Source organism: Lolium perenne, chromosome 4 (assembly GCF_019359855.2).
Source record: "Lolium perenne isolate Kyuss_39 chromosome 4, Kyuss_2.0, whole genome shotgun sequence".
Lineage (NCBI taxonomy): Eukaryota > Viridiplantae > Streptophyta > Magnoliopsida > Poales > Poaceae > Lolium > Lolium perenne.
In genome coordinates, this window is record NC_067247.2 from 204871569 (window position 1) to 204883736 (window position 12168).

At 42.9% G+C, this 12168-nt stretch overlaps 1 long non-coding RNA gene across 1 annotated transcript; it reads left to right on the plus strand.

Annotated features, from left to right (window-relative positions):
* Positions 1-1158: 1158 nt before the first annotated feature.
* On the plus strand, positions 1159-2886 carry LOC127295111 (uncharacterized). Its single transcript, XR_007847534.2, has 3 exons — positions 1159-1620; positions 1722-1923; positions 2591-2886. It is a non-coding gene; the product is annotated as an uncharacterized lncRNA (long non-coding RNA).
* The last annotated feature ends 9282 nt before the right edge of the window (positions 2887-12168 follow it).

Consider the following 12168-nt stretch of genomic DNA (forward strand, 5'->3'; position numbering starts at 1 on the left):
CAGACAGTGTCTTGACAAACTGTCATGAGGACAACCTTAGCAAACCAACCCTAATGTTCCATATCAAGATGAAGAAACAAAGACTGCGAGATACATAAAACCCTAGTTAAGGATCGCTAGAAAAGTTTTCAAAACAGTTTAATAATGGGGATTGAAACATTGATTCAATTCTCCATGGAATATTTTTATCAAACTTGTGAGGTTGACCAAGTGTTAGAATTCGAGATTCAATAAATCATATGCGAAGTAATGATTTGGGTGCGGGATGGATTGATCACCATTCCTATTACTCTTATTATTATCTTTCGTAATGTTGACTTTGCGAATCTAGAGAGACATACCTACAAAACATATGTCGACGTTTAAGCCTAAACCTTAGGGTGGAAAATAGTATGCCCCTATAGTATGTCAAGTGTTGCCAAACATAGAACTATGTTTAGTTGAAGGTCCAACCTCTAGCTGAAGAATAGTGGAAGACCATTGACGACATCTCGACAAGTAAGGAAACCTACACGACTCACCTTGAAGATATATGGTGTTCACTATATGTAAACAACCCTATTGGAGGTCAGAAGCCATAGGTATTCCAAGAGACGACCCCATGCCAAGTCATACCTAGGATGAACCCAGCATGAACCCAAGACCTAGTGTAAGCTACCAAAGTTTCTTTTAAGGGTGGTAGCCCATCCCAACATATCCTAAACACATCTTTCTTTCTAGCCTTTCTCGAATCTCGAGGACGAGATTCATTTTAAGGGTGGTAGTCTGTCACATCCCAAAATGTTCTAAATTTTGGAATGTAAAATAATAATAAAATTTAAGCTTGGTTGCTTGTCTTGATTTAAATTTTACAATGAAATAAAACTTTTGGTGTTACTTAAACTATTTTCCAAAAATGGAGTTTTCAAAAATATGCATGCATTGCATTCATAAGCATCATAGCATCTTTGCATTCCCTAGGAAATTTGAGTGAAATTCAAATTTAGAAAGAAACCTTAAACCGAAGAAATGCAAATAAAGCCACATAGGCATCTGTGTCAAATTCGAAGTTATCAAAATATTTTAAAAGTGGTTCCAAAATATTCTTCATTGAATAAGCAATCCACTGATATTTTATTTGTAGATTTCTGACTTAGTTTGAGTCACTTTCGATCAATTTCGGTTTTTAAATCAATTCCAAATCTATATTAGAAAATGAAACAGAGAAGAAAAGAAGTAAAAAAAAAAAGGAGAGCGGGGCACCAGCGAAGCTGCTCAAATGAGCACGCCAGGCCGGCACGCGCACGTGCACGTGCACGCTGCGGGACAACGTCCGGCGTTTCTTTGTTTTTTTTTTTCTTCTTTTCTTCCCTCACGTGTGGGTCCCAGCGCCACATCATCCTCTTCAAGCCCAAGCATGAACCGTCGCAGCATAGGCACGTAACGCAGTCAGTTTCTTGCGTTTTACTCCCGACTTGATTTCGGGCGATTTAAGCCACCAATTGACGCACCGTTTCTTCCTACTTAAGCTCCATTCTCTCCTCTCTATTTCCCCCCAAACGGAACATCCCGAGAGCCCCCAGGCTTCTCGAATTTTAGCTCGCAAATTCACTGTACCGGCGAGTTCCCGGGACAAATTCGGTGAGCACAGTCCATCTTTTGATCTCTAGTTTCTTCCAAACTTCCTATCTTTTCATGGCGCATCTCTCAGATTTTATTTCGCAATTTTTGGTGCACCAAAGCGACCGAGCCATATTCATCTGTGAGCACATCCGCGGGGAAGTTTTTCGGCGAGTTTCCGGCGAGCGACTGCGCGTGAACCAGGGAGTAGAACACACCATCGACCCTCCATCATTGTCATCAGCTCGTCGATTACCTCACGGACGTCGAGGACCAAACGCGAGTTCACCCACGATCCAGGGCCAGGGAGCAACCTCTCCTCCAGTACGTGAGCAATCCTTGTTTTATTTTCCTTTTATTCTCTTTCCTTGCTACCACAGGATCTAGATCGTAAGGCTGGTAGTAGATCACTTAAACGAAGGGGTATCCTCGAATAGAAACCTGCCACATGTCATACATGTTTATATTTTCGAATATTATGGTCAGGGAAACATAGAAACTTCTGAAAATCATATCTTTAGTTCCGTTTATCGAAATTTAGCAAACAAGATGTCCCTGAACTCAGAAAAATGTGTAGAATACGTTAGTATCATAATATTGCACTTTTGCATCATATTTTTACACAGTTTTTGCAGAAATCAAAATAGAGTATTTTGGTCATATAAATAGTTCTACAAATTATTTTTGAGTAATTCCTTTTGCTATTAGCAGAGAATTGAACCCTCTGTACATTAGCATTGGAAAAGAAAAACGTGACCTATATAATTTGTTTGTAGTATTTATTTAGTGTTGTAGATCTTTTCTAACGATAGAAAATGTTTTTAATTATTAATTCAACACTAAAATTTTGCCTTGGCATCATGCATATAGTTGAAAAACAGAGAACATATTAAGTGTGTTGTTCAAGTTTAAGCCACATATTGCATCCATATTCCATTTGTGATTGTCTATATGTTGCTATGTGTTTATGGAGTGAAAATTTTATTTGTAGATTGTGCTTGTGCTGATTACAACGAGTGTTTCTGCGAAGAGTGTTCCAACTCCTCATCTCACCAAGGCAAGTGACACACCCTCACAAATGTCCTAGATTTTATTCATTCACCGTAGTGATTTTTGTAGTAAGTCTAGGGATATGCTTTGCTTTTGTAATCCCAGTAGATAGCTACTTCCACCTGACCATATTTTTGTCGCCATTGAATTTAGTTGCTGCTTAGCTATGCTATGAAAATGTTTTAGTAGTGGTTATGGAAAAACAACTAAATTCAATGAACTACCTGGGTGGAATGTGGCTTTGATTGGGTTATGTTGAGTGGTTCCCTGGGGTCATGTCGTCGAACCTCGAACCGCTGTGTGTATCGCACTTGTGGACGGCCACCCAGGAACAAAGAGATAATAGACAACCTTGCTCATTAGCTTACCGTACAACCACATGCTATATGGGCTCTGGCTTGACGGAGTATGTTGTGTGAACCTGGACCCTATGCGACATGATGATGTAGGGGAATGTAGGTTGGAGCGGGTCCGTAGAGGATGGTCTGGGTGATCACTTCGGAAAAGTCTCGTCCTAGTCGACATCTGTCCATTTGAGCAAAATGTGCATCATGGAAGAAGAACAGACTAGGTCATGTGGGTAAATTTGTACAACCTCTGCAGAGTGTTAAATCTAAGTACTTAGCCGTGTCCCCGGTTACGGACAATTTGAGTGAACTGACAAGGATCCTGTTCGAAAGTCTCCTCATCCCAACTTCTTAAATTAAAATTTGATGGGTGAACAAGGGTAGGAGGAATTCACTGGTTTCCATCAGTGGTATTCCAGGTTCATTGATTTCTATCAATGGAACCGCCTAATTAGAAGGGAAGAAAATGGTTTGACAATTGATAGGAGAAAACTGGCTTTACGCAAATCATACCTGAGCTCTACTAGCCAAATGTACACTTAAGTGTTAGGTTGCCATTTGAGTCCACCATAGTGTCATCTTGCCAATACATTCAAAGTATTGACCATTCGTGGCTGTAACTTTTCATGTTGCAGATGTTTTGAAAGACGAGTGAGTTACGATGATTAGGGTTACGAGTCTATCCTCGACATGCTCGCCTGTGGCACATGAAGACGAAGGACTCCATGCTGTCTAAGTTTGTTCGTTGTGAAACTCTGATGATATGCTAGCCTTGTGCTATGCAATTTGTAATCCTTTATGTAAATTCTGGATCATACGATGTAATAAAGACCTTTGTATCTTGGTATTACATCTTGTACCGTGTGTGCTAGCGATTGATCCAGGGACTAGCACATATACACACAGAGATCTGCACCTTAAAAGGTGAGGTCGCTACATTACTACTGCACCTTTATTTTATATTTGAGTCTTGGAAGTTGTTACTACTGTAGCAAACTCTCCTTATCTTAGTTTTGTTGCATTGTTGTGCCAAGTAAAGTCTTTGATAGTAAGGTTCATACTAGATTTGGATTACTGCGCAGAAACAGATTTCTTGCTGTCACGAATCTGGGCCTAATTCTCTGTAGGTAACTCAGAAAATTATGCCAATTTACGTGAGTGATCATCAGATATGTACTCAACTATCATTCAATTTGAGCATTTTCATTTGAGCAAGTCTGGTGCCTCTTAGAAATTCATCTTTACGAACTGTTCTGTTTTGACAGATTCTGCCTTTTATTTCGCATTGCGTGTTTTGCTATGCTTGATGGATTTTTCTATTCCATTAACTTTCAGTAGCTTTGTGCAATGTCCAGAAGTGTTAAGAATGATTATGTCACCTCTGAACATATGAATTTTGATTGTGCACTAACCCTCTAATGAGTTGTTTTGAGTTTGGTGTGGAGGAAGTTTTCAAGGATCAAGAGAGGAGGATGATACAATATGATCAAGGAGAGTGAAAGCTCTAAGCTTGGGGATGCCCCGGTGGTTCACCCCTGCATATTTCAAGAAGACTCAAGCATCTAAGCTTGGGGATGCCCAAGGCATCCCCATCTTCATCGACAACATTATCAGGTTCCTCTAGTGAAACTATATTTTTATTCCATCACATCTTATGTACTTTGCTTGGAGCGTCTGTTCGTTTTTGTTTTTGTTTTGTTTGAATAAAATGGATCCTAGCATTCTTTGTGTGGGAGAGAGACACGCTCCGCTGTTGCATATGGACAAATATGTCCTTAGGCTTTACTTATAGTGTTCATGGCGAAGGTTGAATCTTCTTCGTTAAATTGTTATATGGTTGGAAACGGGAAATGCTACATGTAGTAATTGGTAAAATGTCTTGGATAATTTGATACTTGGCAATTGTTGTGCTCATGTTTAAGCTCTTGCATCATATACTTTGCACCTATTAATGAAGAAATACATAGAGCTTGCTAAAATTTGGTTTGCATAATTGGTCTCTCTAAGGTCTAGATATTTTCTAGTAAGGGTCGAACAACAAGGAAGACGGTGTAGAGTCTTATAATGTTTACAATATGTCTTTTATGTGAGTTTTGCTGCACCGGTTCATACTTGTGTTTGTTTCAAATAACCTTGCTAGCCTAAACCTTGTATCGAGAGGGAATACTTCTCATGCATCCAAAATCCTTGAGCCAACCACTATGCCATTTGTGTCCACCATACCTACCTACTACATGATATTTCTCCGCCATTCCAAAGTAAATTGCTTGAGTGCTACCTTTAAATTTCTATCCTCTACCTTTGCAATATATAGCTCATGGGACAAATAGCCTAAAAACTATTGTGGTATTGAATATGTACTTATGCACTTTATCTCTTATTAAGTTGCTTGTTGTGCGATAACCATGTTCCTGGGGACGCCATCAACTACACTTTGTTGAATATCATGTGAGTTGCTATGCATGTCCGTCTTGTCTGAAGTAAGGGCGATTTACCACTAGTTGAATGGTTAGAGCATGCATACTGTTAGAGAAGAACATTGGGCCGCTAACTAAAGCCATGATTCATGGTGGAAGTTTCAGTTTTGGACAAATATCCTCAATCTCATATGAGAATATTAATTGTTGCTAAATGCTTAAGCATTAAAGAGGAGTCCATTATCTGTTGTGTATGTTGTCCCGGTATGGATGTCTAAGTTGAGAATAATCAAAAGCGAGAAATCCAATGCGAGCTTTCTCCTTAGACCTTTGTACAGGTGGCATAGAGGTACCCCTTTGTGACACTTGGTTAAAACATATGTATTGCGATGATAATCCAGGTAATCCGAGCTAATTAGGACAAGGTGCGGGCACTATTAGTATACTATGCATGAGACTTGCAACTTGTAGGATATAATTTACATGATGCATATGCTTTATTACTACCGTTGACAAAATTGTTTCTTGTTTTCAAAACCAAAGCTCTAGCACAAATATAGCAATCAATGCTTCCCTCTGCGAAGGGCCTTTCTTCTACTTTTATGTTGAGTCAGTTCACCTATCTCTCTCCACCTCAAGAAGCAAACACTTGTGTGAACTGTGCATTGATTCCTACATACTTGCATATTGCACTTGTTATATTACTTTACATTGACAATATCCATGAGATATACATGTTACAAGTTGAAAGCAACCGCTGAAACTTAATCTTCCTTTGTGTTGCTTCAATGCTTTTACTATGAATTTATTGCTTTATGAGTTAACACTTATGCAAGACTTATTGATGCTTATCTTGAAAGTACTATTCATGAAAAGTCTTTGCTATATGATTCAGTTGTTTACTCATGTCATTTACCATTGCTTTGATCGCTGCATTCATTACATGTGCTTACAATAGTATGATCAAGATTATGATGGCATGTCACTCCAGAAATTATCTTTGTTATCGTTTACCTACTCGGGACGAGCAGGAACTAAGCTTGGGGATGCTGATACGTCTCCAACGTATCGATAATTTCTTATGTTCCATGCCACTTTATTGATGATACCTACATGTTTTATGCATACTTTATGTTATATTTATGCATCTTCCGGCACTAACCTATTAACGAGATGCCGAAGAGCCAGTTGCTGTTTTCTGCTATTTTTGGTTTCAGAAATCCTAGTAAGGAAATATTCTCAGAATTGGACGAAATCAACGCCCAGGGTCTTATTTTCACACGAAGCTTCCAGAAGACCGAAGGAGTCACGAAGTGGGGCCACGGGGCGCCGCCACAGTAGGGCGGCGCGGCCTACAGGGGGCCCGCGCGGCCCTGTTGTGTGGGGCCCCCGTGATGCCCCTTGACCTGCCCTTCCGCCTACTTAAAGCCTTCGTCGTGAAACCCCCAGTACCGAGAGCCACGATACGGAAAACCTTCCAGAGACGCCGCCGCCGCCAATTGCATCTCGGGGGATTCAAGAGATCGCCTCCGGCACCCTGCCGGAGAGGGTAATCATCTCCCGGAGGACTCTTCACCGCCATGGTCGCCTCCGGAGTGATGAGTGAGTAGTTCACCCCTGGACTATGGGTCCATAGCAGTAGCTAGATGGTCGTCTTCTCCTAATTGTGCTTCATTGTTGGATCTTATGAGCTGCCTAACATGATCAAGATCATCTATCTGTAATGCTACATGTTGTGTTTGTTGGGATCCGATGAATATGGAATACTATGCTATGTTGATTATCAATCTATTATCTATGTGTTGTTTATGATCTTGCATGCTCTCCGTTACTAGTAGAGGCTCTGGCCAAGTTTTTGCTTGTAACTCCAAGAGGGAGTATTTATGCTCGATAGTGGGTTCATGCCTCCATTAAATCTGGGATAGTGACAGAAAGTTCTAAGGTTGTGGATGTGCTGTTGCCACTAGGGATAAAACATTGATGCTATTTCTAATGATGTAGTTGTTGATTACATTATGCACCATACTTAATGCAATTGTCTGTTGTTTGCAACTTAATACTGGAAGGGGTTCGGATGATAACCTGAAGGTGGACTTTTTAGGCATAGATGCATGCTGGATAGCGGTCTATGTACTTTGTCGTAATGCCCAATTAAATCTCACAATACTCATCATAACATGTATGTGCATGGTCATGCCCTCTTTATTTGTCAATTGCCCAACTGTAATTTGTTCACCCAACATGCTTATTCTTATCGGAGAGACACCTCTAGTGAACTGTGGACCCCGGTCCATTCTTTTAATCGAATACAATCTACTGCAATACTCGTTCTACTGTTTTCTGCAAACAATCATCATCCACACTATACATCTAATCCTTTGTTACAACAAGCCGGTGAGATTGACAACCTCACTGTCACGTGGGGCAAAGTAATTTGGTTGTGTTGTGCAGGTTCCACGTTGGCGCCGGAATCCCTGGTGTTGCGCCGCACTACACTCCGCCGCCATCAACCTTCAACGTGCTTCTTGACTCCTACTGGTTCGATAAACATTGGTTTCTTACTGAGGGAAACTTACTGCTGTACGCATCACACCTTCCACTTGGGGTTCCCAACGGTCGCGTGCTGTACGCGTGTCATGGGGGGAGATGATGCAGCCCGACCTTTGGTCTCCACCGCATCATGTACATGAACGACAAGAACCACACTCAAGGCCGAGGTCACGGAGGCATGGAAGAGAAGAAGGAAAAGAGCATCCGAGGTCGCCAAGAAGAGACGGCACATGAAGCACGACTGCTAGGCCAGATTATCCGCCCCACTAAGGCCGGACAATCCGCCCCCCTGCGCGTCCAAGTCAACTCGGGTCAAGGCCCATGTACCCCTTTGTTTCCCTAAACTACCCCTCCTTAGTGGCTCCCTATATATAGGCTCCCACCTCCCCTTTCATTAGGTTAGAGTTGAACTTGAGAGAACCTAGTCTTATGCCTCCACCATCCCTTTGGGATTAGGGAAACCCCCTCCTTATATTATCAAATCTATTGTATCAAGGCACTCCTTATATGATTAGTCTCTCACACTTGTGATTCTACCACCGGTCACTCACTCGTGTGATTCTACCGATCGTATACCGATCTTCCTCTCGGGGATTCTACCGTGTGTCTTTCTCTTGAGAGATTCTATCGGGATAGTGGTTCGGGCTATCGGGAGTAAACCGGAATTGTATCGGGTTGGTGTGCGTTTGCGTGTGTTCATCGTGTTCATCGCCGTGTTCTTCCTGTTCTTCCTCTCCCCCGCCTTTCCATCGGTCAATTCGTGAGATCGGGCAACACACGTGGCCTTAGGCCCCATCACTCCCTCTCTTCCAAGATGTGGATCCAAAAAATCGACGGGGGTTCTCCGGTTCCGGTGAGAAGAACTAGGTGGGCGGCGCCGCATGCTGCCGAGCCTCGGCTTGCCGGGGTGGTCGGCGCAGCAGGGTTCACTTGCGTTCGTGGGTAGTGGTGGTGCTGCGGCGATGCGGTCACGCTACATCCCAAGGTCTTGACGGAGGACAACAGTCACTCGACGGGATGCGGCCTTCCAGGTCAACGTGCGTAAGCCTGTGGGGGCACAGGAGTATCCGCTGGGTTAAGGGTGCTGCAGCGACTTGCTGCCCTCCAAGAGTTCCATTTCCTCCATGTCGCCACTCTTCCTTCACCTCAGAGGAGCACATGCCATTCGCCGATGTTTCTCACCTAAAAAAAATTTGGATTGTAGCTGCATCTTGCCATCTTCTTGGCCGGAAGGATAGAAGGGCCTACGGATCTGGGCTCACAGAAGTCACAGATACTGGAGGATCCACCGCTGCCGCGTTGGTCTATACGATGGAACAGAGGACCATGTATGCTCAACTCCAGATATTTCCACCATGTACTTGTGATTACTTTCTACAAATTGGTCTACAAGTTATTGGAGAAAAATTTGAGTGAATGAAGAATATTTTTCCTCTCCCCTACAGATGTACCAATAGGTATACTTATTTGCAAATCTGTAGAGCAATATGTGGATTATTGTTGGTTATCTGGCAGTAAGTAATATACAGATCATTTTTTTGATGAACATATTTCTGAGGCCTTCTTGAGTTTATTGCATATCTGCTAAAAGTCATCAACCTCGTGCAACAAAAAATTATCTGGAAGCTCTTAGTGTTGTCAGTCATATTTAGTACGTATTAGTTTCTAGGGTATTTAGGTCATGTGATAATCCTAGGGTATTTAGCTCATCTGATGGTCGTACGATGGTTCTATATAGTTTAGGTATATCTATTACCTATGCTCTACTTGGCAAATTTTCTTTCTGCTATTTTAGTTTCAGAAAGTTCAGCTTGAAAATGCTCTGTCTCTGCCAGCTTAACACAGTGTCCTGATCCTCAATTTTCTCTCTAATTTATCATGTTATTCCCCGTCTTTGCCCAACTGCATGGTCAGTGATGCAAGCAGAACGGGAGGGGCAACTAAGTGTCCTGCACTTTAACAACACAGGGAGCAACAATGAAGCACACCATGATGTCTGCATGGTGTCAGCTCAAATCTAGATGACAGAAGAAGCATATTTAACATTTTATCCTGCAAGGTCTGCCGCTTCACGTCGAGTTTGGCTGCGGGACTACAACTGATGTGGCCTAAGTGCTAGGATGTGCCCAGATCCCACGAATTTGACCAAGTGAGTAGATGAATGAGGGGGAAGAGGATGAAGAACACAAGATCCAAATAAGAACACACACACAACCCAACACAAACCAAATTTACTCCCTTGGTAGGTTAGACCAAGCCAATAGAACCACTTCTTAGAGAGACCCTTCGGTAGAATCTAACAAGTGGGAGATTGGTGAGGAGATCTCAACTAGACCTTGGATGAGAGAGGTGATAGCCTTGAATCATCCATGAAGAGCAGAAATCACTCAAGAGTGCCTTGGATACAAAGAACTTAGTTCTAGGGAGACAAAGATCAAAGTAGTTTAAGCCTATATCTTGTCTAACCCTAATTGAGGTGGGGGATGAGCTATATGTAGGCTGAGATCCGTCCAGGGGTAAAAGAGGCATTACAATAAAGTATTTATGTCCAAAGATGATAAATAGACGGTTGAGATGCAGTTGACTTTGGTGGGGTCGGCAGTGCCGGCGTGCTCGGGGCGGCAGTGCCGGTGTGCTTGGGGCGGCAGTGCCGGCCCTGGCTGCTTCAGGCGACTCGGGCTGTAGTGCCTGCTGGCTCTGGGCGGCGGTGCCGGTGGAGACCGGCAGTGCCGGTGACGTTGGGCCGGTAGTGCCGGGGTGCGCCCACCGGCAGTGCCGGCCATGTGGTGGCAGGCGGCTGGAGCCCTTCTCCTTCTTCTTCTTCTTCTTTGGTCTTCCCTTCTTGTTCATGAGCAACGAGGCTTCTTCCCCTCCTCGGCTCCTTGACGCTCCCTTCGGGTCCTTGACGAGATTGGTACCTAATGACATATAGACATAGGTATGAGGTAGCAATCCGTCCAAGGTTATGTCGAGTTCAAGTGTAGAAAGGAGTGAATTCACCTTATCATGTATGGATTTCACTCGGGCTGGGGTCATTGGTTCACTTGGGGTAAAAGTTGGCCATGATGTAGTTTCGTCCTTGAGCGGGGCTGCATCATCTCCCCCCCCCTTGGGGAAGAGTCGTCCTCGACTCTTGTTCCTCCTCATCTCCATGATGTGGTAGGAGAACCGAGATGGTGAATGTCATGCTCACCAAGTACTTGGAATTTTTGTTGATGATGATGTAGGCGTTGATCCTTGTAGCTTGGCGAAGAACTTGTTCGTGTATTGTTGCCCTTGTATCCTTATGGATGTTCATCGTGGTGCGGGCCTCCTTGTTGAAGTCCATGACGGTTCTCCCATGAAGTGGTGGAGAGAGAAAGTCGCGTCCAAAGGAGAATTCAGGTAAAAGCAAATCTCAAATGGAAAACTTGGTTTTGCAAATTTTGTTATCGATGGATAATAAGCTCTCATGCAAATACGAAGCATCAAGTCCTTTCTCAAAGGGACATTTGGCAAAAATGGGGACAAAAAGAGTGTCGATGTATTCAAAAGTTGGTATAGCGAAAGTTTGTGCATGGAAAGGTTTCCTTTGCAAGTTGTCAAAAACATGGTGTGTAGCGTTGTCCCAAACAAATGGAACATTCAAGAGGAAAGTAGTGGTGGCCAAAATTTTCTCAAAATTGCTATGTACCATGGAAAATTTATGGAAAGTTCTATCTTGGGAAATTATGGTTGACGTGAGCCGGGTATGAGTATCCTCAAGTTTCAAAGAATCTATTGCAATTGCCATAGATGAAACGGCAAATTCAAAGGAGAGCAACTTTTTGTGGGAAGAGTGGCACAAGATGCATAAGGTATCTCTCACATGTATAACATGGTCCTTGAGATTCTTGGATTGTATGATGATAGCATCAAGACATACAACAACCATTGTGCCAATAAGATGTTTCAAGATATGTTGCATAAGACGCAAAAGTGGTGAAGAAGCATTGGAACAAACCTCAAGCATGTCAAAAATTGTTGGAAACACACGTGGGCGAAGGATTTTATGAACATACCCGTTGGCATGAATCTCATGAGTTATATGATGCCTCTCGTCCTTGCCGTCGGGTTTGGTGCGGTGAGGGGTCTTCTTGTGGAAATCCTTGTTGGCTCTCTAGTGCTCGTGTCGTGAGCTCATGCTCCGTTGAGGTTGAGATTGTCGTTCTTGTACCTATACACAC